The sequence below is a fragment of the Lepisosteus oculatus genome, unplaced genomic scaffold (genome assembly GCF_040954835.1).
Source record: "Lepisosteus oculatus isolate fLepOcu1 unplaced genomic scaffold, fLepOcu1.hap2 HAP2_SCAFFOLD_88, whole genome shotgun sequence".
NCBI lineage: Eukaryota > Metazoa > Chordata > Actinopteri > Semionotiformes > Lepisosteidae > Lepisosteus > Lepisosteus oculatus.
This window is the reverse complement of record NW_027168426.1, coordinates 371,951-394,436: the sequence shown is the minus strand read 5'-3', so window position 1 is coordinate 394,436 and position 22,486 is coordinate 371,951. Positions and strand designations below refer to the sequence as shown.

The 22,486-nt window shown below is 50.8% G+C and overlaps 10 non-coding genes and 1 pseudogene across 10 annotated transcripts; 6 read left to right on the top strand and 5 right to left on the bottom strand.

The window, feature by feature from the left end:
- Positions 1 to 3,760: 3,760 nt before the first annotated feature.
- LOC138236338 (U1 spliceosomal RNA) lies at positions 3,761 to 3,906 on the top strand (annotated as a pseudogene).
- Positions 3,907 to 4,541: 635 nt separating this feature from the next.
- Positions 4,542 to 4,660, bottom strand: LOC138236319 (5S ribosomal RNA). The gene has a single exon (XR_011188610.1). It is a non-coding gene; the product is annotated as a 5S ribosomal RNA (ribosomal RNA).
- A 1,807-nt stretch (positions 4,661 to 6,467) lies between these two features.
- On the top strand, positions 6,468 to 6,631 carry LOC138236325 (U1 spliceosomal RNA). Its single transcript, XR_011188615.1, has one exon. It is a non-coding gene; the product is annotated as a U1 spliceosomal RNA (small nuclear RNA).
- A 636-nt stretch (positions 6,632 to 7,267) lies between these two features.
- Positions 7,268 to 7,386, bottom strand: LOC138236295 (5S ribosomal RNA). The gene has a single exon (XR_011188587.1). It is a non-coding gene; the product is annotated as a 5S ribosomal RNA (ribosomal RNA).
- Positions 7,387 to 9,193: 1,807 nt separating this feature from the next.
- LOC138236324 (U1 spliceosomal RNA) lies at positions 9,194 to 9,357 on the top strand. Its single transcript, XR_011188614.1, has one exon. It is a non-coding gene; the product is annotated as a U1 spliceosomal RNA (small nuclear RNA).
- Positions 9,358 to 9,993: 636 nt separating this feature from the next.
- Positions 9,994 to 10,112, bottom strand: LOC138236315 (5S ribosomal RNA). Its single transcript, XR_011188607.1, has one exon. It is a non-coding gene; the product is annotated as a 5S ribosomal RNA (ribosomal RNA).
- A 1,807-nt stretch (positions 10,113 to 11,919) lies between these two features.
- On the top strand, positions 11,920 to 12,083 carry LOC138236323 (U1 spliceosomal RNA). Its single transcript, XR_011188613.1, has one exon. It is a non-coding gene; the product is annotated as a U1 spliceosomal RNA (small nuclear RNA).
- A 635-nt stretch (positions 12,084 to 12,718) lies between these two features.
- LOC138236312 (5S ribosomal RNA) lies at positions 12,719 to 12,837 on the bottom strand. Its single transcript, XR_011188604.1, has one exon. It is a non-coding gene; the product is annotated as a 5S ribosomal RNA (ribosomal RNA).
- Positions 12,838 to 14,625: 1,788 nt separating this feature from the next.
- LOC138236336 (U1 spliceosomal RNA) lies at positions 14,626 to 14,789 on the top strand. The gene has a single exon (XR_011188627.1). It is a non-coding gene; the product is annotated as a U1 spliceosomal RNA (small nuclear RNA).
- Positions 14,790 to 15,425: 636 nt separating this feature from the next.
- Positions 15,426 to 15,544, bottom strand: LOC138236310 (5S ribosomal RNA). The gene has a single exon (XR_011188602.1). It is a non-coding gene; the product is annotated as a 5S ribosomal RNA (ribosomal RNA).
- Positions 15,545 to 16,837: 1,293 nt separating this feature from the next.
- LOC138236265 (U4 spliceosomal RNA) lies at positions 16,838 to 16,979 on the top strand. Its single transcript, XR_011188558.1, has one exon. It is a non-coding gene; the product is annotated as a U4 spliceosomal RNA (small nuclear RNA).
- The last annotated feature ends 5,507 nt before the right edge of the window (positions 16,980 to 22,486 follow it).

Here is a 22,486-nt window from a genome sequence, read left to right as displayed (position 1 = left end):
CTCTGTGAACGCTTTTACTGCTGCCACCCTGATGAAGGCTCATTCAGAGGATGGCTGGCAGGAAATTGGTAAGAAGAAAAAGAAAAAGAAAAAGGTAACAGGTGAGACCGAAGAGAAATGTGTTTTGTAAAGACTGGTTCCACTTTCTTATGTAATATGGCTCTTAACATAATTTCTCTTAACACAAGAGGTATCAATGACAGAGTTAAATGCCAGTCTGTCTTTGATTACCTCCAGCAGAGAGAGGGAGATGTGTTGATGTTGCAGGAGTGTGCTTTAGCCTATCAAGAGAGGTATAAAAGTTTTGAAGATAGGTGGGATAAAGGGCCTTCTGTTTGGTCAGGGGACAATAACAACAGAGCCTCTGGCGTGGCCATTCTTTTCAAAGGATGGGCATTCAAATTGAAAAGTATTCAGAGGGTCATAGATGGCAGGTTGCTGTGTGTGGATGTGGAATGGGGGACCGTTAACCTGCGGCTAATCAATGTGTATTGCCCTACTGACGTAGGAGGAAGGGTGGAGCTACTCAAGGCACTCTCCCCCCTATTGTTATGCAGCACAGACGTGATAGTGGGAGGGGATTTTAATTGTATCTTAGAGCACACAGACAGGCAGTCTAGCTCGCCGATAAAATTGGATTCCAGCTCACTGGCCCTGCAAAACTTAGTTCAAGACTTTAAACTCTCAGACACATATAGATGTATATATCCCACAACAGCAGGATATACATGGTCAGGGAGGAATAGCAGCTCCAGAATTGACTATTGCTTTGTCTCAGAGAGAGTGAAAGTTGTTGGGGTCACTCTTCAGCCTGTCTTCTTCTCAGATCATCAGGCTTTAGGGTGTAGAGTGGAACTCCAGGGCGGGACTGTCTTTGGCCCAGGCCTCTGGAAACTCAACACAAAGCTGCTAGAGAACGAGGGGGTAGTATCCCGCTACAAGGAGAAACTATCACAGTGGCTGTCCTTGCAGTGTCTGTACGGGTCAGTAGGAGAGTGGTGGGAGGAGGTGAAGGTGAGGACAAAGGCCTTTTTCATGGCTGAGGGAAGGAAGGCTGCTGCCAGACGGAGAGGAGTGCTAGCCAGGAAACAGAGGCAGCTGCAGCGTCTCTACACGATGCTGCACAGTGGCTTCGATGTGCTCGAGGATATCGCCCTTTTAAAAAAGGACATCCGGAGCATAGCCGAAGAAAGTAGTCGAGGAGTGCTGTTAAGAAGCAGAGTGCAGTTCTTGGAAGAAAATGAGAAGTGTACTCGCTTCTTTTTCAGGAAAGTGGTAGGCTCCAAGACTGTCATGGAAAGTGTAGTTGATGAGGAGGGACGAGAGAGAACAGAGCCGAGTGCTATCCTCTCCTGCACCGAGGCCTTCTACTCAAGACTGTACAGCTCTACAGAGGTAAAGGATGAAGATATTCATTTTTTTACCTCAAAGCTAGAAAACATTTTGAGTGAAGAAGATAGGGAAGTACTTGAGAGGGATTTGACAGTAGAAGAGCTGAGACAGGCTATGGAGAGCTTACAGAAGGGGAAAACTCCGGGTGCTGACGGGCTCCCTAAAGAATTTTATTGCACCTTTTGGGATCTGCTTCAGGATCCGCTACTGCTCCTATTCGAGGAAAGCTACAAGACAGAATTGCTGCCTGACTCCTTAAGAGAAGGCACTATCTCTCTCTTGTTTAAGAAAGGAGCAAAAAATGACATAAAGAACTGGAGACCCCTCAGCCTGTTAGGCGTGGACACTAAGATCCTGTCCAAAGCCCTTTTCCTGCGCCTACAAAATGTAGTGGCCTCACTGGTAGGGAAAGAACAGACTTGTGGGATAGCAGGACGCCTGATGAGCGACAACCTGGCCTTGTTGAGGGATGTCTGTCTGTACTCTGAGGATCGCTCCCTCCCTCTGTGCATTTTAGGTGTAGACCTAGAAAAGGCCTTTGACCGCCTAAACCGGCAGTACTTAACATCGGTACTTGAGCACATGAAGTTTGGCCCCATCATGAGAAAGTGGATTAACCTACTGTACACAGGTAGCAACAGCAGAGTCATGGTTAATGGCAATAGATCACGCACCTTTGAAGTCTGTTCAGGGGTGAGGCAGGGCTGCCCATTATCCCCCTTGTTATTCGTTTTGGCTATGGAGCCCTTAGCCTGTGCCTTGCGCCAGGATCAGGCCATTAATGGGATACCAGTGCCTGGAAGTGGGGGAGGAGAGGTAAAGACATCTCTATACATGGATGATGTCACCCTGCTCCTCTCTGACAATGCCTCAATTAGCAGAGCTCTGCAGTGCTGTGATCGGTTCTCTTTGGCTTCCTCCGCAAAAATTAACACATCTAAGAGTGAGATTTTTTATCAGAACTGGAGGGAGCCAAAAGAAGGACATGATCTCAGGCTGCAAGAGAAGAGAATTAAGGTCCTGGGGGTGTATTTTGGAGAAGAGATGGGAACAGTAAATTGGCAGAACAAATTGCCAATCTTAAACAAAAAACTGATGCAATGGAAGGACCGAGACCTCACCATGACAGGGAAGGTGCTGGTCATCAAAGCCGAGCTCTTGCCTGTCTTGAATTTTCTGGCTTCTACCTTCCCAATCCCACACCGTGTTGCGGCGGTGCTGAGGAGATTGATGTTTCAATTTCTATGGGGTGGGAAGCAGGAAAGACTCAGAAGGGAAATAATGTACAGGCCGCTACCCTCAGGGGGGAAGTCTGTCCCAGATATTGCTACGAAGCTGCTGTGCATTTTCCTGGCCTCTGTGCTGAGAGGCTTTGCAACAGCACCTGCAGCGCGTACCTGGACTTATTTTTCCAGGCTCTGGGTAGGTAGGGAGGTGTTCAGAGTGTGGGGTGTCAGACCCAAGCTGGACGTCCCACTCTCTGACACATGCCCTGCAATTTATGGGACAGTTAAAAGTTTTCTAAGATCTCACCCAATTGGCCATATTCCCCTCCGAGATGTCAGCGTCCAAAAACTGGAAGATTTCGTAGCACCCCAGAACAATAGGCAGACCCCTGTGGGCATTTTAACATCAGCCCAAACAAGGAAGGTGTGGAAACACACATCCTCTAAATTTCTGTGCAACATTCACAGAGATTTAGCCTGGAGTGTCGTCCACCAGTGCTTACCGGTACGAACTTTCTTGTACCGTAGGGGCCTCACCCCCAGCCCTCGCTGCGTTAGGGTGGGCTGCGGCGAGGAGGAGACTGTGACCCACCTCCTGTGGTCCTGCTTTTTTGCTAAGGCCTTCTGGGCACAGTTTGAAGATTGGTTGCAGGCTCTCTCGCCCCAATTTACCCTGACCGCTGCTTTCATCATATACGGCATCTCTCCTGTCAAGCTTCCTCCTGACGTGTTTGACAGGATCTGGGCCGTGGTGAACAGTGGGAAAGACGCCCTGTGGAGAGTGAGGAACATGGGGCTGTTCAAAGGCATCGAGGTCCCAGTCAAGGCAGCAGGTAGCCTGGCCCTGTTCATCACCCGAGAGAACTATTACCTCAGAGATCTGTGGAGAGAAGGGAGGGAGGAAGCAGAAAATCTGTGGGAAATAGAGGGCATTGGACAGTATCTCAAGAAACTGTGAAAAACATTATCATGTTTAAGTAAAGAATGTGATTTGCACCAGAAAAAAAGAAATTGTTGCTATGTAACTGGTTCCGTGTCAAAATGTAATGAGATGTGATCATATATACTGTTTTAAGTATGTATATTAATGTAAAGCTTTCTGATTTGTGATTTCCTGTATTTTTTTGTGAAAAGAAAATAAAGTTCTTAAAAATCGGAAAATCGGTTCACCCAGGGCGAGGCTCGGCCATTGCACTCCGGCTGTGCTGACCCCTGCGAATTCCCCAAATGTGGGAATCTCGACTGCATAATTTCTGGTAGTGGGGGACTGCGTTCGCGCTCTCCCCTGATGTGCTTGGTCCAAAATCAGATAGGGAGGGTTAGGACACCACGAGCTGCGTGGCTGCGGAAGGATCCCGGTTCGACAGGAGTGGACGCCGCTGCTGGTTCTCGCTGGCTTTTAGTTAGGGGTCCGGAGAAGCATCTCAAGCTAGTTCCACTACTCCTTCCGGACGTTCATTCCCTTTTCAAAGTCAGTCGTTTTGCTGTAGTCTGCGTTCTTTAGGCTGATTATCGAGGTTAGCCTTTATTTGGTCATGGGGGGCCTCGGTACTGTATGCTGAGTCTAAAGACAGTTTCACCCGTTTTCTGATTGCTCGGTTCTGTAACAGTGCAGACATGTCAAACAGTGAATGGCTGTACCTCTACTGTATCCATGCTCAATGAATGAAATCGGTAACAAATGAATATATGTCTAGTTATACGAAAAACGAGTGGTTTATCGACTCATCTTCATTTGCAGATTTAGAGGCAGCTTCGATATTCGTTTTACAGACGGGTTTTTTTTTTGGAATATGGGTCACACACATGCCACAGCAACAAAACATCTCTAGAGATGAGGCTATAGATCACCTTTCCATCCTGCAGGTTTTCCTCCCAAAGCCTACGGCACCAACGGCGACCCCTGCTGGCCGGGAGAGCAAAAGCTTACAGCACCTGGTATTCCCAGGCAGTCTCCCATCCAAGTACTAACCAGGCCCAACGCTGCTTAGCTTCCGAGATCAGACGAGATCGGGCGTGTTCAGGGTGGTGTGGCCGTAAGCGAAAGCCCTGGCGCCTGACTCGCTACTTGAAGCTGTGTGTGGCGGGGGTTCCGTGCCCCCCGAGCGGGACTGAAGGATCGTTCGTGTGCAACTCTTTGGAAAGGAGCTGCTTTCCAAATCGCATTGCATGCCTGGATGTTGGCGAATGCGCTACCTTGTGTTGACTCGTCCCGCACTGGAGGAGGACAAACAATCTGCACGGAGGAGCACCAGGCAAGTCTTCACCAGACAAAAACCTCCAGTGCACAGCACTCTGGAAACATTTCGGGGCTTTCGCGTGTTTATTTCAGCACGTAAAGCGCACCGGTCCAACACGTCGGCCGGGCGCGCGGCGCCTCCGCCCTCTTGTGGCCTTGCGGCATCAGAGCAAGAGGCTCCTTCTCGCTGCCCTTCCGCTGTGTTGCAGGGCCCCGAGAGGGAACCCGGAGCGCGCACTTTGTGGGGGGCGGGGGACCGCGTTCGCGCTTTGCCCCCGGTCTCTTGCGCGAGTACTAAATCTCACGGACAGGGGGGCCTCGTCATTGATTGTTACAGGTGAGACGGGGATTAGGAGGAGACCCCGACTGATGGGTAAAGGGGAGCACTAACACCAGAGGGACACCCCCGGCGTCTCTTTTTGAGAGACGCCCTGGGGTTTCCTAATGGCCAAGGAGGGTCGGGACCTCGGTTTGACGCCTCCCCCGAAGGACGGCGCCTGTTTGTGCAGCAGAGTGTCGCCATCAGGAGGCTGGGGCGTAAGAGAGCCACACAGCCCGCAGGGTGAGCGCTCCCTACTGGTCCCAGTCACACCTCTTGCAGGAGCAGCAGCAACCGGAGCTTTTCCGGGGTGGAATCTCCCATCCGGGTGCCGGCCAGGCTCACACCTGCTGGGCTGCCCCGGGGGTGAGCCCAGTCGAGAGTCGCAGGGCCAGATCTAGTCACCGGGGAGAAACGATACAAGTGAAGGATTGCTCGGCTCTCGGCACTTGAAAAGACCGACAAATGTCTCGTTCCCGCCGGAGCTGAATGTACCCGCATGTGTGGTGTCGTCTTCTTCCCCCGCCCCGCTGTGTTTGCTGTATTGTCTCTGAAGCCGGCCCCCCCGAGACGAGACGGGCTGTTCCTGTGCCCCAATTAACACTTTACAGGTGCCATTCCCCGGCATTGTGGCCATTGTCGGTGCTCACACGCGATAAGATAAGGCGGAGGAGAGCGGGGCATGCCCAGCGGCAGACATTCAAGGAGGGGGCAGTGCGAGGTGAGGTGAGGTGCGACACGCCGGAGCCCCGACGCAGCTAATGCGGAGCACTTGTTGGACTGGCATCGAAAGGACGTGTGCGCACGGAGCGAGCCTTCCCTGCGGCGGAGCGCGGGAACTTTCTCCCCCCCTCCCGCTGCAGGAGTTGTGTGCGCTGCAGCGGTGCCGAGAGAAAAGCACAGAAGGCAGCAGGCTCTGGAGAGCAGGTAAGAGACGGAGCCTTGTGGGCAGGCGAGCAGGCCCGTTTTTTGGAAATTGCTGAAAAGGTTTGTTCGGTGTGTGGCAGGCGCACGTCGCGAGCTTGCGTGGCGATCTGCCGGTCTGGAGTTATGCAAATGAGGCTGAATTGCATCCCGGGACATGCTGCGAATGCGCAACGGCGACTGCAGATGTGTAGGAAACGGCGCGCTCGTTTTCTCGTTTTGCCCACACTTTTGAGTGTTAGTGTGGCGTGTGAGTGTGTGAAAGAGTGGGCCCAGCAGGAGGCGGTGGCGTGCGGGGCGAGGAGGTGGCCTAGGCTCCGCGATTTGTGCTGTGGGTGCGGGCCGCTTGCAGGGGCCTGTTTAACTCATACTTACCTGGCAGGGGAGATACCTTGATCAAGAAGGAGGTTCACCCAGGGCGAGGCTCGGCCATTGCACTCCGGCTGTGCTGACCCCTGCGAATTCCCCAAATGTGGGAATCTCGACTGCATAATTTCTGGTAGTGGGGGACTGCGTTCGCGCTCTCCCCTGATGTGCTTGGTCCAAAATCAGATACAGGAAGGTTAGGACACCACGAGCTGCGTGGCTGCGGAAGGATCCCGGTTCGACAGGAGTGGACGCCGCTGCTGGTTCTCGCTGGCTTTTAGTTAGGGGTCCGGAGAAGCATCTCAAGCTAGTTCCACTACTCCTTCCGGACGTTCATTCCCTTTTCAAAGTCAGTCGTTTTGCTGTAGTCTGCGTTCTTTAGGCTGATTATCGAGGTTAGCCTTTATTTGGTCATGGGGGGCCTCGGTACTGTATGCTGAGTCTAAAGACAGTTTCACCCGTTTTCTGATTGCTCGGTTCTGTACCAGTGCAGACATGTCAAACAGTGAATGGCTGTACCTCTATTGTATCCGTGCTCAATGAATGAAATCGGTAACAAATGAATATATGTCTAGTTATACGAAAAACGAGTGGTTTATCGACTCATCTTCATTTGCAGATTTAGAGGCAGCTTCGATATTCGTTTTACAGACGGGTTTTTTTTTTGGAATATGGGTCACACACATGCCACAGCAACAAAACATCTCTAGAGATGAGGCTATAGATCACCTTTCCATCCTGCAGGTTTTCCTCCCAAAGCCTACGGCACCAACGGCGACCCCTGCTGGCCGGGAGAGCAAAAGCTTACAGCACCTGGTATTCCCAGGCAGTCTCCCATCCAAGTACTAACCAGGCCCGACGCTGCTTAGCTTCCGAGATCAGACGAGATCGGGCGTGTTCAGGGTGGTGTGGCCATAAGCGAAAGCCCCAGCGCCTGACTCGCTACTTGAAGCTGTGTGTGGCGGGGGTTCCGTGCCCCCCGAGCGGGACTGAAGGATCGTTCGTGTGCAACTCTTTGGAAAGGAGCTGCTTTCCAAATCGCATTGCATGCCTGGATGTTGGCGAATGCGCTACCTTGTGTTGGCTCGTCCCGCACTGGAGGAGGACAAACAATCTGCACGGAGGAGCACCAGGCAAGTCTTCACCAGACAAAAACCTCCAGTGCACAGCACTCTGGAAACATTTCGGGGCTTTCGCGTGTTTATTTCAGCACGTAAAGCGCACCGGTCCAACACGTCGGCCGGGCGCGCGGCGCCTCCGCCCTCTTGTGGCCTTGCGGCGTCAGAGCAAGAGGCTCCTTCTCGCTGCCCTTCCGCTGTGTTGCAGGGCCCCGAGAGGGAACCCGGAGCGCGCACTTTGTGGGGGGCGGGGGACCGCGTTCGCGCTCTGCCCCCGGTCTCTTGCGCGAGTACTAAATCTCACGGACAGGGGGGCCTCGTCATTGATTGTTACAGGTGAGACGGGGATTAGGAGGAGACCCCGACTGATGGGTAAAGGGGAGCACTAACACCAGAGGGACACCCCCGGCGTCTCTTTTTGAGAGACGCCCTGGGGTTTCCTAATGGCCAAGGAGGGTCGGGACCTCGGTTTGACGCCTCCCCCGAAGGACGGCGCCTGTTTGTGCAGCAGAGTGTCGCCATCAGGAGGCTGGGGCGTAAGAGAGCCACACAGCCCGCAGGGTGAGCACTCCCTACTGGTCCCAGTCACACCTCTTGCAGGAGCAGCAGCAACCGGAGCTTTTCCGGGGTGGAATCTCCCATCCGGGTGCCGGCCAGGCTCACACCTGCTGGGCTGCCCCGGGGGTGAGCCCAGTCGAGAGTCGCAGGGCCAGATCTAGTCACCGGGGAGAAACGATACAAGTGAAGGATTGCTCGGCTCTCGGCACTTGAAAAGACCGACAAATGTCTCGTTCCCGCCGGAGCTGAATGTACCCGCATGTGTGGTGTCGTCTTCTTCCCCCGCCCCGCTGTGTTTGCTGTATTGTCTCTGAAGCCGGCCCCCCCGAGACGAGACGGGCTGTTCCTGTGCCCCAATTAACACTTTACAGGTGCCATTCCCCGGCATTGTGGCCATTGTCGGTGCTCACACGCGATAAGATAAGGCGGAGGAGAGCGGGGCATGCCCAGCGGCAGACATTCAAGGAGGGGGCAGTGCGAGGTGAGGTGAGGTGCGACACGCCGGAGCCCCGACGCAGCTAATGCGGAGCACTTGTTGGACTGGCATCGAAAGGACGTGTGCGCACGGAGCGAGCCTTCCCTGCGGCGGAGAGCGGGAACTTTCTCCCCCCCTCCCGCTGCAGGAGTTGTGTGCACTGCAGCGGTGCCGAGAGAAAAGCACAGAAGGCAGCAGGCTCTGGAGAACAGGTAAGAGACGGAGCCTTGTGGGCAGGCGAGCAGGCCCGTTTTTTGGAAATTGCTGAAAAGGTTTGTTCGGTGTGTGGCAGGCGCACGTCGCGAGCTTGCGTGGCGATCTGCCGGTCTGGAGTTATGCAAATGAGGCCGAATTGCATCCCGGGACATGCTGCGAATGCGCAACGGCGACTGCAGATGTGTAGGAAACGGCGCGCTCGTTTTCTCGTTTTGCCCACACTTTTGAGTGTTAGTGTGGCGTGTGAGTGTGTGAAAGAGTGGGCCCAGCAGGAGGCGGTGGCGTGCGGGGCGAGGAGGTGGCCTAGGCTGCGCGATTTGTGCTGTGGGTGCGGGCCGCTTGCAGGGGCCTGTTTAACTCATACTTACCTGGCAGGGGAGATACCTTGATCAAGAAGGAGGTTCACCCAGGGCGAGGCTCGGCCATTGCACTCCGGCTGTGCTGACCCCTGCGAATTCCCCAAATGTGGGAATCTCGACTGCATAATTTCTGGTAGTGGGGGACTGCGTTCGCGCTCTCCCCTGATGTGCTTGGTCCAAAATCAGATACAGGAAGGTTAGGACACCACGAGCTGCGTGGCTGCGGAAGGATCCCGGTTCGACAGGAGTGGACGCCGCTGCTGGTTCTCGCTGGCTTTTAGTTAGGGGTCCGGAGAAGCATCTCAAGCTAGTTCCACTACTCCTTCCGGACGTTCATTCCCTTTTCAAAGTCAGTCGTTTTGCTGTAGTCTGCGTTCTTTAGGCTGATTATCGAGGTTAGCCTTTATTTGGTCATGGGGGGCCTCGGTACTGTATGCTGAGTCTAAAGACAGTTTCACCCGTTTTCTGATTGCTCGGTTCTGTACCAGTGCAGACATGTCAAACAGTGAATGGCTGTACCTCTATTGTATCCGTGCTCAATGAATGAAATCGGTAACAAATGAATATATGTCTAGTTATACGAAAAACGAGTGGTTTATCGACTCATCTTCATTTGCAGATTTAGAGGCAGCTTCGATATTCGTTTTACAGACGGGTTTTTTTTTTGGAATATGGGTCACACACATGCCACAGCAACAAAACATCTCTAGAGATGAGGCTATAGATCACCTTTCCATCCTGCAGGTTTTCCTCCCAAAGCCTACGGCACCAACGGCGACCCCTGCTGGCCGGGAGAGCAAAAGCTTACAGCACCTGGTATTCCCAGGCAGTCTCCCATCCAAGTACTAACCAGGCCCGACGCTGCTTAGCTTCCGAGATCAGACAAGATCGGGCGTGTTCAGGGTGGTGTGGCTGAAAGCGAAAGCCCCGGCGCCTGACTCACTACTTGAAGCTGTGTGTGGCGGGGGTTCCGTGCCCCCCGAGCGGGACTGAAAGATCGTTCGTGTGCAACTCTTTGGAAAGGAGCTGCTTTCCAAATCGCATTGCGTGCCTGGATGTTGGCGAATGCGCTCCCTTGTGTTGACTCGTCCCGCACTGGAGGAGGACAAACAATCTGCACGGAGGAGCACCAGGCAAGTCTTCACCAGACAAAAACCTCCAGTGCACAGCACTCTGGAAACATTTCGGGGCTTTCGCGTGTTTATTTCAGCACGTAAAGCGCACCGGTCCAACACGTCGGCCGGGCGCGCGGCGCCTCCGCCCTCTTGTGGCCTTGCGGCGTCAGAGCAAGAGGCTCCTTCTCGCTGCCCTTCCGCTGTGTTGCAGGGCCCCGAGAGGGAACCCGGAGCGCGCACTTTGTGGGGGGCGGGGGACCGCGTTCGCGCTCTGCCCTCGGTCTCTTGCGCGAGTACTAAATCTCACGGACAGGGGGGCCTCGTCATTGATTGTTACAGGTGAGACGGGGATTAGGAGGAGACCCCGACTGATGGGTAAAGGGGAGCACTAACACCAGAGGGACACCCACGGCGTCTCTTTTTGAGAGACGCCCTGGGGTTTCCTAATGGCCAAGGAGGGTCGGGACCTCGGTTTGACGCCTCCCCCGAAGGACGGCGCCTGTTTGTGCAGCAGAGTGTCGCCATCAGGAGGCTGGGGCGTAAGAGAGCCACACAGCCCGCAGGGTGAGCGCTCCCTACTGGTCCCAGTCACACCTCTTGCAGGAGCAGCAGCAACCGGAGCTTTTCCGGGGTGGAATCTCCTATCCGGGTGCCGGCCAGGCTCACACCTGCTGGGCTGCCCCGGGGGTGAGCCCAGTCGAGAGTCGCAGGGCCAGATCTAGTCACCGGGGAGAAACGATACAAGTGAAGGATTGCTCGGCTCTCGGCACTTGAAAAGACCGACAAATGTCTCGTTCCCGCCGGAGCTGAATGTACCCGCATGTGTGGTGTCGTCTTCTTCCCCCGCCCCGCTGTGTTTGCTGTATTGTCTCTGAAGCCGGCCCCCCCGAGACGAGACGGGCTGTTCCTGTGCCCCAATTAACACTTTACAGGTGCCATTCCCCGGCATTGTGGCCATTGTCGGTGCTCACACGCGATAAGATAAGGCGGAGGAGAGCGGGGCATGCCCAGCGGCAGACATTCAAGGAGGGGGTAGGGCGAGGTGAGGTGAGGTGCGACACGCCGGAGCCCCGACGCAGCTAATGCGGAGCACTTGTTGGACTGGCATCGAAAGGACGTGTGCGCACGGAGCGAGCCTTCCCTGCGGCGGAGCGTGGGAACTTTCTCCCCCCCTCCCGCTGCAGGAGTTGTGTGCACTGCAGCGGTGCCGAGAGAAAAGCACAGAAGGCAGCAGGCTCTGGAGAGCAGGTAAGAGACGGAGCCTTGTGGGCAGGCGAGCAGGCCCTTTTTTTGGAAATTGCTGAAAAGGTTTGTTCAGTGTGTGGCAGGCGCACGTCGCGAACTTGCGTGGCGATCTGCCGGTCTGGAGTTATGCAAATGAGGCTGAATTGCATCCCGGGACATGCTGCGAATGCGCAACGGCGACTGCAGATGTGTAGGAAACGGCGCGCTCGTTTTCTCGTTTTGCCCACACTTTTGAGTGTTAGTGTGGCGTGTGAGTGTGTGAAAGAGTGGGCCCAGCAGGAGGCGGTGGCGTGCGGGGCGAGGAGGTGGCCTAGGCTGCGCGATTTGTGCTGTGGGTGCGGGCCGCTTGCAGGGGCCTGTTTAACTCATACTTACCTGGCAGGGGAGATACCTTGATCAAGAAGGAGGTTCACCCAGGGCGAGGCTCGGCCATTGCACTCCGGCTGTGCTGACCCCTGCGAATTCCCCAAATGTGGGAATCTCGACTGCATAATTTCTGGTAGTGGGGGACTGCGTTCGCGCTCTCCCCTGATGTGCTTGGTCCAAAATCAGATAGGGAGGGTTAGGACACCACGAGCTGCGTGGCTGCGGAAGGATCCCGGTTCGACAGGAGTGGACGCCGCTGCTGGTTCTCGCTGGCTTTTAGTTAGGGGTCCGGAGAAGCATCTCAAGCTAGTTCCACTACTCCTTCCGGACGTTCATTCCCTTTTCAAAGTCAGTCGTTTTGCTGTAGTCTGCGTTCTTTAGGCTGATTATCGAGGTTAGCCTTTATTTGGTCATGGGGGGCCTCGGTACTGTATGCTGAGTCTAAAGACAGTTTCACCCGTTTTCTGATTGCTCGGTTCTGTAACAGTGCAGACATGTCAAACAGTGAATGGCTGTACCTCTACTGTATCCATGCTCAATGAATGAAATCGGTAACAAATGAATATATGTCTAGTTATACGAAAAACGAGTGGTTTATCGACTCATCTTCATTTGCAGATTTAGAGGCAGCTTCGATATTCGTTTTACAGACGGGTTTTTTTTTTTGAATATGGGTCACACACATGCCACAGCAACAAAACATCTCTAGAGATGAGGCTATAGATCACCTTTCCATCCTGCAGGTTTTCCTCCCAAAGCCTACGGCACCAACGGCGACCCCTGCTGGCCGGGAGAGCAAAAGCTTACAGCACCTGGTATTCCCAGGCAGTCTCCCATCCAAGTACTAACCAGGCCCAACGCTGCTTAGTTTCCGAGATCAGACGAGATCGGGCGTGTTCAGGGTGGTGTGGCCGTAAGCGAAAGCCCCGGCGCCTGACTCGCTACTTGAAGCTGTGTGTGGCGGGGGTTCCGTGCCCCCCGAGCGGGACTGAAGGATCGTTCGTGTGCAACTCTTTGGAAAGGAGCTGCTTTCCAAATCGCATTGCGTGCCTGGATATTGGCGAATGCGCTCCCTTGTGTTGACTCGTCCCGCACTGGAGGAGGACAAACAATCTGCACGGAGGAGCACCAGGCAAGTCTTCACCAGACAAAAACCTCCAGTGCACAGCACTCTGGAAACATTTCGGGGCTTTCGCGTGTTTATTTCAGCACGTAAAGCGCACCGGTCCAACACGTCGGCCGGGCGCGCGGCGCCTCCGCCCTCTTGTGGCCTTGCGGCATCAGAGCAAGAGGCTCCTTCTCGCTGCCCTTCCGCTGTGTTGCAGGGCCCCGAGAGGGAACCCGGAGCGCGCACTTTGTGGGGGGCGGGGGACCGCGTTCGCGCTCTGCCCCCGGTCTCTTGCGCGAGTACTAAATCTCACGGACAGGGGGGCCTCGTCATTGATTGTTACAGGTTAGACGGGGATTAGGAGGAGACCCCGACTGATGGGTAAAGGGGAGCACTAACACCAGAGGGACACCCCCGGCGTCTCTTTTTGAGAGACGCCCTGGGGTTTCCTAATGGCCAAGGAGGGTCGGGACCTCGGTTTGACCTCTGTTTGTGCAGCAGAGTGTCGCCATCAGGAGGCTGGGGCGTAAGAGAGCCACACAGCCCGCAGGGTGAGCGCTCCCTACTGGTCCCAGTCACACCTCTTGCAGGAGCAGCAGCAACCGGAGCTTTTCCGGGGTGGAATCTCCTATCCGGGTGCCGGACATGCTCACACCTGCTGGGCTGCCCCGGGGGTGAGCCCAGTCGAGAGTCGCAGGGCCAGATCTAGTCACCGGGGAGAAACGATACAAGTGAAGGATTGCTCAGCTCTCGGCACTTGAAAAGACCGACAAATGTCTCGTTCCCGCCGGAGCTGAATGTACCCGCATGTGTGGTGTCGTCTTCTTCCCCCGCCCCGCTGTGTTTGCTGTATTGTCTCTGAAGCCGCCCCCCCCGAGACGAGACGGGCTGTTCCTGTGCCCCAATTAACACTTTACAGGTGCCATTCCCCGGCATTGTGGCCATTGTCGGTGCTCACACGCGATAAGATAAGGCGGAGGAGAGCGGGGCATGCCCAGCGGCAGACATTCAAGGAGGGGGTAGGGCGAGGTGAGGTGAGGTGCGACACGCCGGAGCCCCGACGCAGCTAATGCGGAGCACTTGTTGGACTGGCATCGAAAGGACGTGTGCGCACGGAGCGAGCCTTCCCTGCGGCGGAGCGCGGGAACTTTCTCCCCCCCTCCCGCTGCAGGAGTTGTGTGCACTGCAGCGGTGCCGAGAGAAAAGCACAGAAGGCAGCAGGCTCTGGAGAGCAGGTAAGAGACGGAGCCTTGTGGGCAGGCGAGCAGGCCCGTTTTTTGGAAATTGCTGAAAAGGTTTGTTCGGTGTGTGGCAGGCGCACGTCGCGAGCTTGCGTGGCGATCTGCCGGTCTGGAGTTATGCAAATGAGGCCGAATTGCATCCCGGGACATGCTCCGAATGCGCAACGGCGACTGCAGATGTGTAGGAAACGGCGCGCTCGTTTTCTCGTTTTGCCCACACTTTTGAGTGTTAGTGTGGCGTGTGAGTGTGTGAAAGAGTGGGCCCAGCAGGAGGCGGTGGCGTGCGGGGCGAGGAGGTGGCCTAGGCTGCGCGATTTGTGCTGTGGGTGCGGGCCGCTTGCAGGGGCCTGTTTAACTCATACTTACCTGGCAGGGGAGATACCTTGATCAAGAAGGAGGTTCACCCAGGGCAAGGCTCGGCCATTGCACTCCGGCTGTGCTGACCCCTGCGAATTCCCCAAATGTGGGAATCTCGACTGCATAATTTCTGGTAGTGGGGGACTGCGTTCGCGCTCTCCCCTGATGTGCTTGGTCCAAAATCAGATACGGGAGGGTTAGGACACCACGAGCTGCGTGGCTGCGGAAGGATCCCGGTTCGACAGGAGTGGACGCCGCTGCTGGTTCTCGCTGGCTTTTAGTTAGGGGTCCGGAGAAGCATCTCAAGCTAGTTCCACTACTCCTTCCGGACGTTCATTCCCTTTTCAAAGTCAGTCGTTTTGCTGTAGTCTGCGTTCTTTAGGCTGATTATCGAGGTTAGCCTTTATTTGGTCATGGGGGGCCTCGGTACTGTATGCTGAGTCTAAAGACAGTTTCACCCGTTTTCTGATTGCTCGGTTCTGTACCAGTGCAGACATGTCAAACAGTGAATGGCTGTACCTCTACTGTAACCGTGCTCAATGAATGAAATCGGTAACAAATGAATATATGTCTAGTTATACGAAAAACGAGTGGTTTATCGACTCATCTTCATTTGCAGATTTAGAGGCAGCTTCGATATTCATTTTACAGACGGGTTTTTTTTTTTGAATATGGGTCACACACATGCCACAGCAACAAAACATCTCTAGAGATGAGGCTATAGATCACCTTTCCATCCTGCAGGTTTTCCTCCCAAAGCCTACGGCACCAACGGCGACCCCTGCTGGCCGGGAGAGCAAGAGTTTATAGCACCTGGTATTCCCAGGCGGTCTCCCATCCAAGTACTAACCAGGCCCGACCCTGCTTAGCTTCCAAGATCAGACGAGATCGGGCGTGTTCAGGGTGGTGTGGCCGTAAGCGAAAGCCCTGGCGCCTGACTCGCTACTTGAAGCTGTGTGTGGCGGGGGCTCCGTGCCCCCCGAGCGGGACTGAAGGATCGTTCGTGTGCAACTCTTTGGAAAGGAGCTGCTTTCCAAATCGCATTGCGTGCCTGGATGTTGGCGAATGCGCTCCCTTGTGTTGGCTCGTCCCGCACTGGAGGAGGACAAAGAATCTGCACGGAGGAGCACCAGGCAAGTCTTCAGTGCACAGCACTCTGGAAACATTTCGGGGCTGTCGCGTGTTTATTTCAGCACGTAAAGCGCACCGGTCCAACACTTCGGCCGGGCGCGCGGCGCCTCCGCCCTCTTGCTGCCCCTGCAGCTGCTTCACTTTTCCCTTTAGTTGCCATCGATTTTTTTGTAGTGCTATACATATACGATTGAGGTATCTTAGAGTTCTCCTTCGAAGACCCAGCACTCTCTTTTCTTTTCCCAGTGTTACTCATATCGGACTTTTTAAACCTAAAAAAAAATCGTTTTTTTTTTCTTTCAATTATAACTGAAGTTTAAACAACTAGTGTTAAGTCCTTATTTTTCTGTAGTCAAAAAAAGCAAAAATTAACATTCAGGTCATGAAAAACTCAAAAAAACTCCCCAACCACTAAACTTTACCTCCCACCTGAGCGCCATCTTGAACGCCCCTACCACCAGAGAATGCTCACGATTTCGGAAGCTGTCTCCGGGACGTGCTGATTCCACACATCCTGAATAAATCATGATATTGTTAGTTGCTGTAGCTAGACGTTCAAATGAGTTTCATGGCCAGATGGACTGTTTCCTCCAGCGGTATAGTATTGCAGTGAGACAGCACGATGCCTGCAAGACTATGTCACGCTAAACGCCACAGATTGTGTTTGTCCGTTCGTGTCAGTCGTCCCGCAGCCACGGGAAGTGGGACACAAACATGCTGCAATGCTTTCAAGACGTTAGGATTTGTTTGTGCAACATCCAAGAGGAGTACTTGTGGCTTGAATGTGAACTGTACGTGCCCGCCCCCTTTCCTCTGTAGTGCATGAGTTCCTCCCGGCATGCCCTTCGTCATTGTTCTGTCATCTTGTATTTAAAGGGTTGTATTTCTGCTGCTGAAAATAAGCAACGGTTTTCTCACAACGCCCTTTGTTCCCAACGGAGCCCTTGTCTGTCATGAAATTCTTCAAAACCTCAAGCTAGAAGAAGAAGAAGACGACAAATATGAAGCGTTATAGCAACGACATGCCATGACACGATCGATAACGATTTCCATAGGATCCCCGCGGTTGCCTGGCAACCGTCAGCTTTGCGCAGTGGCAGTATCGTAGCCTGTGAGGGTTAGCCGAGGCGTGATTATTGCTAGTTGAAAACTTTTCCCAATACCCCGCTTCCGCCGGTTTGCAATACAATCGGCGAAAGCAATTTTTGACAGTCTCGTCAGAGACTGAGCAAGGTGTTTAAAGACAGATTTGGTCACGGTGATATCATGGTAGAAAGAAACGAACTTGTTACGTGTCAACAGAAACGCTCTTTAGCTCTTTCAGCTTTATGCAGAGAACAGCGTCTGTCGAGATTACTTTTGTGTCAGCGCGAAACGCCGTGTGCTTGTCAGTATGATTTCATATTGCTCGTAGCGGCGCCTGGCTTTTGTCTGTCAAACGTTAGGTTGCGCTTCTTCATGCTGCATCGTCGGCATGAGTGGAGCATTTTAAACGTCTGTACTTACTGCGCCCCATAAGAAATCGTTTGTCCCCATTCAAAAGAGATTGTGCGATGTCCTGCAGCGTTCGCAAAGCAAACCTTTGACAGTTTGAAAAGAGGAATTTATTCTGCTTCCTGTGCGTGCAGTAGTTACAAAGTTGAACGTCTTTACACGATCTGCTGCAGTTTTCAGTGGGTGGGCTTTGTCAAATGGCTTGGAAAAACGCACTGTGTTTCTGCTCGGGAAACATCATGAGCAGTGTCCTGCATGTTTTCTGTGTATAGCTGTCTTTTAACGCATACAGAATTCATTCGAAATCATTGATTTCTCCAATTAACAAGGGTCTCTTTTTGAACCTGCCAGAAGCATTCTTTCAATGTAACAGATTTACTCCGGGGAAGGGCAGTATGACATTGAGAGTAGCTCAAGCTTTCAGCACCTTTATCTGACTGCATGTATGCAGACACTGCTCAGAATCCCCTGTAAGATTCTCCTTCAATTCCGTTTTGCAGTGCTTTAGCTCTTTCAAAAGGCTTCGCTTTGCTAGTCACAATCCAAGGCTCATGACAGCATTTGAAAACATTCGTAACTGCGTTGGCCGGGAATCGAACCTGGGTTAACTGCTTTGAAGGCATCTATGCGCAACACTGGCTCGCTCCAGAATAAATCTCACGTCGAGGGCATATTTTTTTCCATTTTACCGTGAGTCGGGCTCAGCTGCACAGAGGAGAGAGCAGAGCAATGAGGTCACAGGGACAGGGGAGTCACACGCTGGCGGTTTGAATACGCGGAAGATCACTGAGGGATCCACAGTATATGGACTCTCCGTGCGCCATCAGTCCGCACTCCGGACTCTGAATCCTGCCATCCGAGTTAAGATCTCGGCGGAACCTGAGGCGCAGTTCCTTCTTAAAACGTATTCTGGTGAGCATTTCTAGAATCGTACTTGTATAGATGCAGCCTTTAATGTGTTGCTAGGTTAAAATTGATGACTTCTTGTATTTCAGTAGGCAACTGCCCTCTTGATTTCGGATTTAATTTCTTTATTACAGGGGCGCTTTTATGAAGACAGAGTCATGTTCAGGTACTTTGCTTGATGGAGGAAGCTCATTTCGGACTCTGTGATCTGCTCACCTGGAAAGGTCTGCTATACTACTACAAGAGAGAAGTAGAGTCTGGAAGAAGGGACAATTTTATGATGCTTTGGAAGATAATGTTTTTTTTTTCTTATACTGAAAATGAAAGGTAGTTGTTTCTATATGGACTCAGTCTTTGGAATTTGTATATATATATTTCAGTGATCCCTCAGCCATTCCTTCTGTATTGTAATTCAATTTCTCTTTTAAAATTCCTTCCCCACTTCTAGGACCTGCAGTTGCTGAACTCCACAATGGCTTCTATTGGAAAGTCTGTGACTGAGACCAAGTGTTCACTTTTTTATGAAACCATTATTTATTTAGGAGCAATGAGCAATTCTTATATAAATGCAATAAAATCATTATGCTCAAACTATGAGAGAGAAAATTAAGGATAATTTAAGAAATCAGTCTTAGCTTGTTTCTATACACAGATGGTATTATTTATTTTCAAAGGAAACCCGCGCGGATTCCCCTGGTGTGCAAGATGTACCTGAATACTCTTGATCAGCTTCCTGCTCACTTGAAGAGGGCGTGTATGAAGCACGCCACGGCAGAAAAGATCAGGATGGCCTCTCAACAGGCGAGGGAGGACATGATGAATCACCTGAAGAAGGGGGTCATCGTGGATTACCACAGAATAGAGATCGTGTCTGGTGAGGCAAACAGGATAGTGGTTGTAAGACTGCTAGAGTCCTTGGGCCTTTTTGTACATGGGAAGCCTGAAGACACATTGGCAAGGTGAGATATTTTTAATCTGTAAGGCTTCTGTAGTTTCTTTTTGAAATCATTGTTACAACATATTATGTAAAAGCATGTTGAAAAGAATCTACCTGCATTCCAGCGGCCCTGAGCAAGAGGCCGCTGTCCAGGAGGATTAGATGCCAGAGGCTGCTCTAGAAACTGAAACAGAAGCGGATAAGGAAGGGGAAGATGTGAGCTCTGAAGAACTCTATCAGCAGTAAGACTTTTTTATTTTTCAGATGTATCTATTTTTTACTAAAATTCTAATTTGTCTTATAGGTATAAAATGTTTAAACCGGTGTTTTATATCCTTACAGGCCCTGAGTAGTTAAAAAGTATCAGCAGGCTGGAAGAGAGTGGCCCAAGCTGGACTCTATAGAAAGCACTCCCTGGATGCTCCTCTCCTGATTGGATTCAAACAGTACCTTACCAAGGATCTGGGAGTGGCAAATTATTCTCAGGAGGCATTTATTTTTTAAAGGCATTTAAAATTAAGCAATGGTATCTTCATTGTAAATGTTTTTATTTCTTAGCTTAAAATTCACCCATGTGAAATGATGTCAGCCATAAACATCATGACTCTATATTTCCTACCTGAATCTATTCTACTTAAATTATTACATTATACACAATTTGAGTTCATTTTAAAAAGTAAAAGGTAATGAAAGGAATGCATTTTCATAAGAAAGATAATACCGATATGCATGTGATAATCTTCCTTATATCATGTAGTGCATCATTTGGACACTTTGTGGGCTTCAAATACAAAGAAAATCATGTTCTATGGTACAAGATAAATACAAAACTTAAGCTTCTTTATAAAGCATAAGCAATCATTTATTACATCGCTTCTTGAATTAAATCTTTTGACAAGAGGTAAGACTTCTGTTACATTTAAACCCATGTTTAGCTGTGTTTTTTAGATTTAACTGAACCAATTTCTGTGTGTGATAATGTCCTTGAATTCTGACAACATCACACTAAATTACATGATATAAAACAGCTAATGTTTCTAGAGATAAAGTTTCTGAGATGCTTCTAATTACTTTTTATTACCAGGGACAGTTTAATTCACCTTGTACAGTACTGTAAGACCAAGATGCTTTTTTTAAAAGTTATTTAACATTTTATAGAACTTTGTCTACTATGGCAACATGATGTGCTTGGTGAAACTTGGAAAAATACTGCTTGGCCACTTATCTTAAGATAAAGATAGGATAAAGGTTTATCTTTTGCACCTACCTGACCCCCAGGGAAGGCCAATGCTTTCTAAGTTGATGGTTCCCTACAGTAGACTGTACTTTAATTTCAAAGGTAATGTATATTGACCCAAATCAGTTTTGGAATCCAATCTACTGACGAGATGGAGCACATCCTTTTTTCAGGATTTTAGCATCATACGTTTGGTATATTTAGTCCCTAATGCTGAAAGAAATGATCATAGAACATTTGGACACTTTGTGGGCTTGAAATACAAAGCAAATCATGTACTATGGTACAAGATAAATACAAAACTTAAGCTTTTATTTTAATTAGATTTGTTTATAAAGCATAAGCAATCATTTATTACATTAATATATGTGAAAATAACATTTTAGCATCATACGTTTAGTATATTTAGTCCCTAATGCTGAAAGAAATGATCATAGAACATGACATCTAACCTTACCTGCGGTGTTTTTAATCCCTATTGCTCAATGCACGGTGAAAGCATTCCATACATGTGTCTGACAATGAGGAATGGGCCCCTGAGACAGTCATTTGCCTGTTTCACAAATGATCGTATTTTACTAGAGATTCTGTTTGGGATTCAGATGTGCATTCGGACAGCAATCCCTTTCAAGAAATGATACGTTCTGGATGAGGTCAAAGGTGCTGGAACACTGTATCTAGGATGTGTTTGCAGAGACTGTGTGTCTCCTGCTTCAATGCAGTGATAAACAGATGTGCTCCTTTAATTTATTGGTACATGCCCAGGGCAGTAAGCAGTCTGAGGATTTATTTCCAGATGGCATAGAGCAGTGAAGCAGTGAAGTAGTGCAAAACACTGGATCATTATATTATTAGAATCTATTCTACTTAAATTATTACATTATACTCAATTTGAGTTCATTTTAAAAAGTAAAAGGTAATGAAAGGAATGCATTTTCATAAGAAAGATAATACCGATATGCATGTGATAATCTTCCTTATATCATGTAGTGCGTCATTTGGACACTTTGTGGGCTTGAAATACAAAGAAAATCATGTTCTATGGTACAAGATAAATACAAAACTTAAGCTTTTATTTTAATTAGATTTGTTTATAAAGCATAAGCAATCATTTATTACATTAATATATGTGGAAATAACATTTTAGCATCATATGTTTAGTATATTTAGTCCCTAATGCCGAAAGAAATGATCATTTGTTTAACATGCACGGGTCTGTCTCAAAGGATGCAGTACTCCTGAAGGGTCTCAAACCCTACATTTCGGATGCCTAGCTGTATCCCTCACATGTGGCACCTCAGAATGACTTCTAACCTTTCCTGTGGTGTATTCAGTCCCTATTGCTCAATGCACGGTGTACATACTGCACACATGTGTCTTGAGAATGAGGAATGGGCCCCTGAGACAGTCATTTGCCTGTTTCACAAACAGGGACCTGGACCTAGACCTGGCCCGTACAGGGCTCAAACCCACGACCTTGGCGTTATTAGCACCACGCTCTAACCAACTGAGCTAACCGGCCTCACGACAGTGCTCCTCTCTGTGCTGCAAAAAATCAAACTCAGGGAATTTCTTTTGTCTTCCTTTGAATAGAAAGCCGTGTAATTCAGTGTACGGGCTTTCTCGTGCAGTTTCATGGTTCTTGTAACCCAAATCCTACACTGGCCTAAAGTGCCCCCCCATTTCACAGCATTTTTCAGCTGATTTAAAATGTACCTAAAGGAGAAGCATTATTGAAGACCATCAATTACCAAGAGCTTTTGTCAAAGGTTTTGGTGGTCATTTTGAATGACCACAGAGCGCTGTGACCTCGGTTTTACATCTCATCCAAAAGACAGCGCCCTTTTACAACACAGCATCTCCGTCACTATACTGGGGCATTGGGACCCGCACAGACCTCAGGGTGAGCACCCCCCCGCCGGCACCATTAACACCGCTTCCAGCTGGAAGCTTTGTTTTTCCCTGTAGCTCATCCTCATCCAGGTACTGACCTGGCTCACACCTGCTTAGCTTCAGTGGGTATTCAGTTGCGAGTTGCAAGGGGATGCAAGTGATGGAGCCGCTCGCTGCAAAAGTCACTGCATTGGCCGGGAATCTAACCCGAGCCTCCTGCGTGGCAAGCGAGAATTCTACCACTGAACCACCAATGCTCAGTGC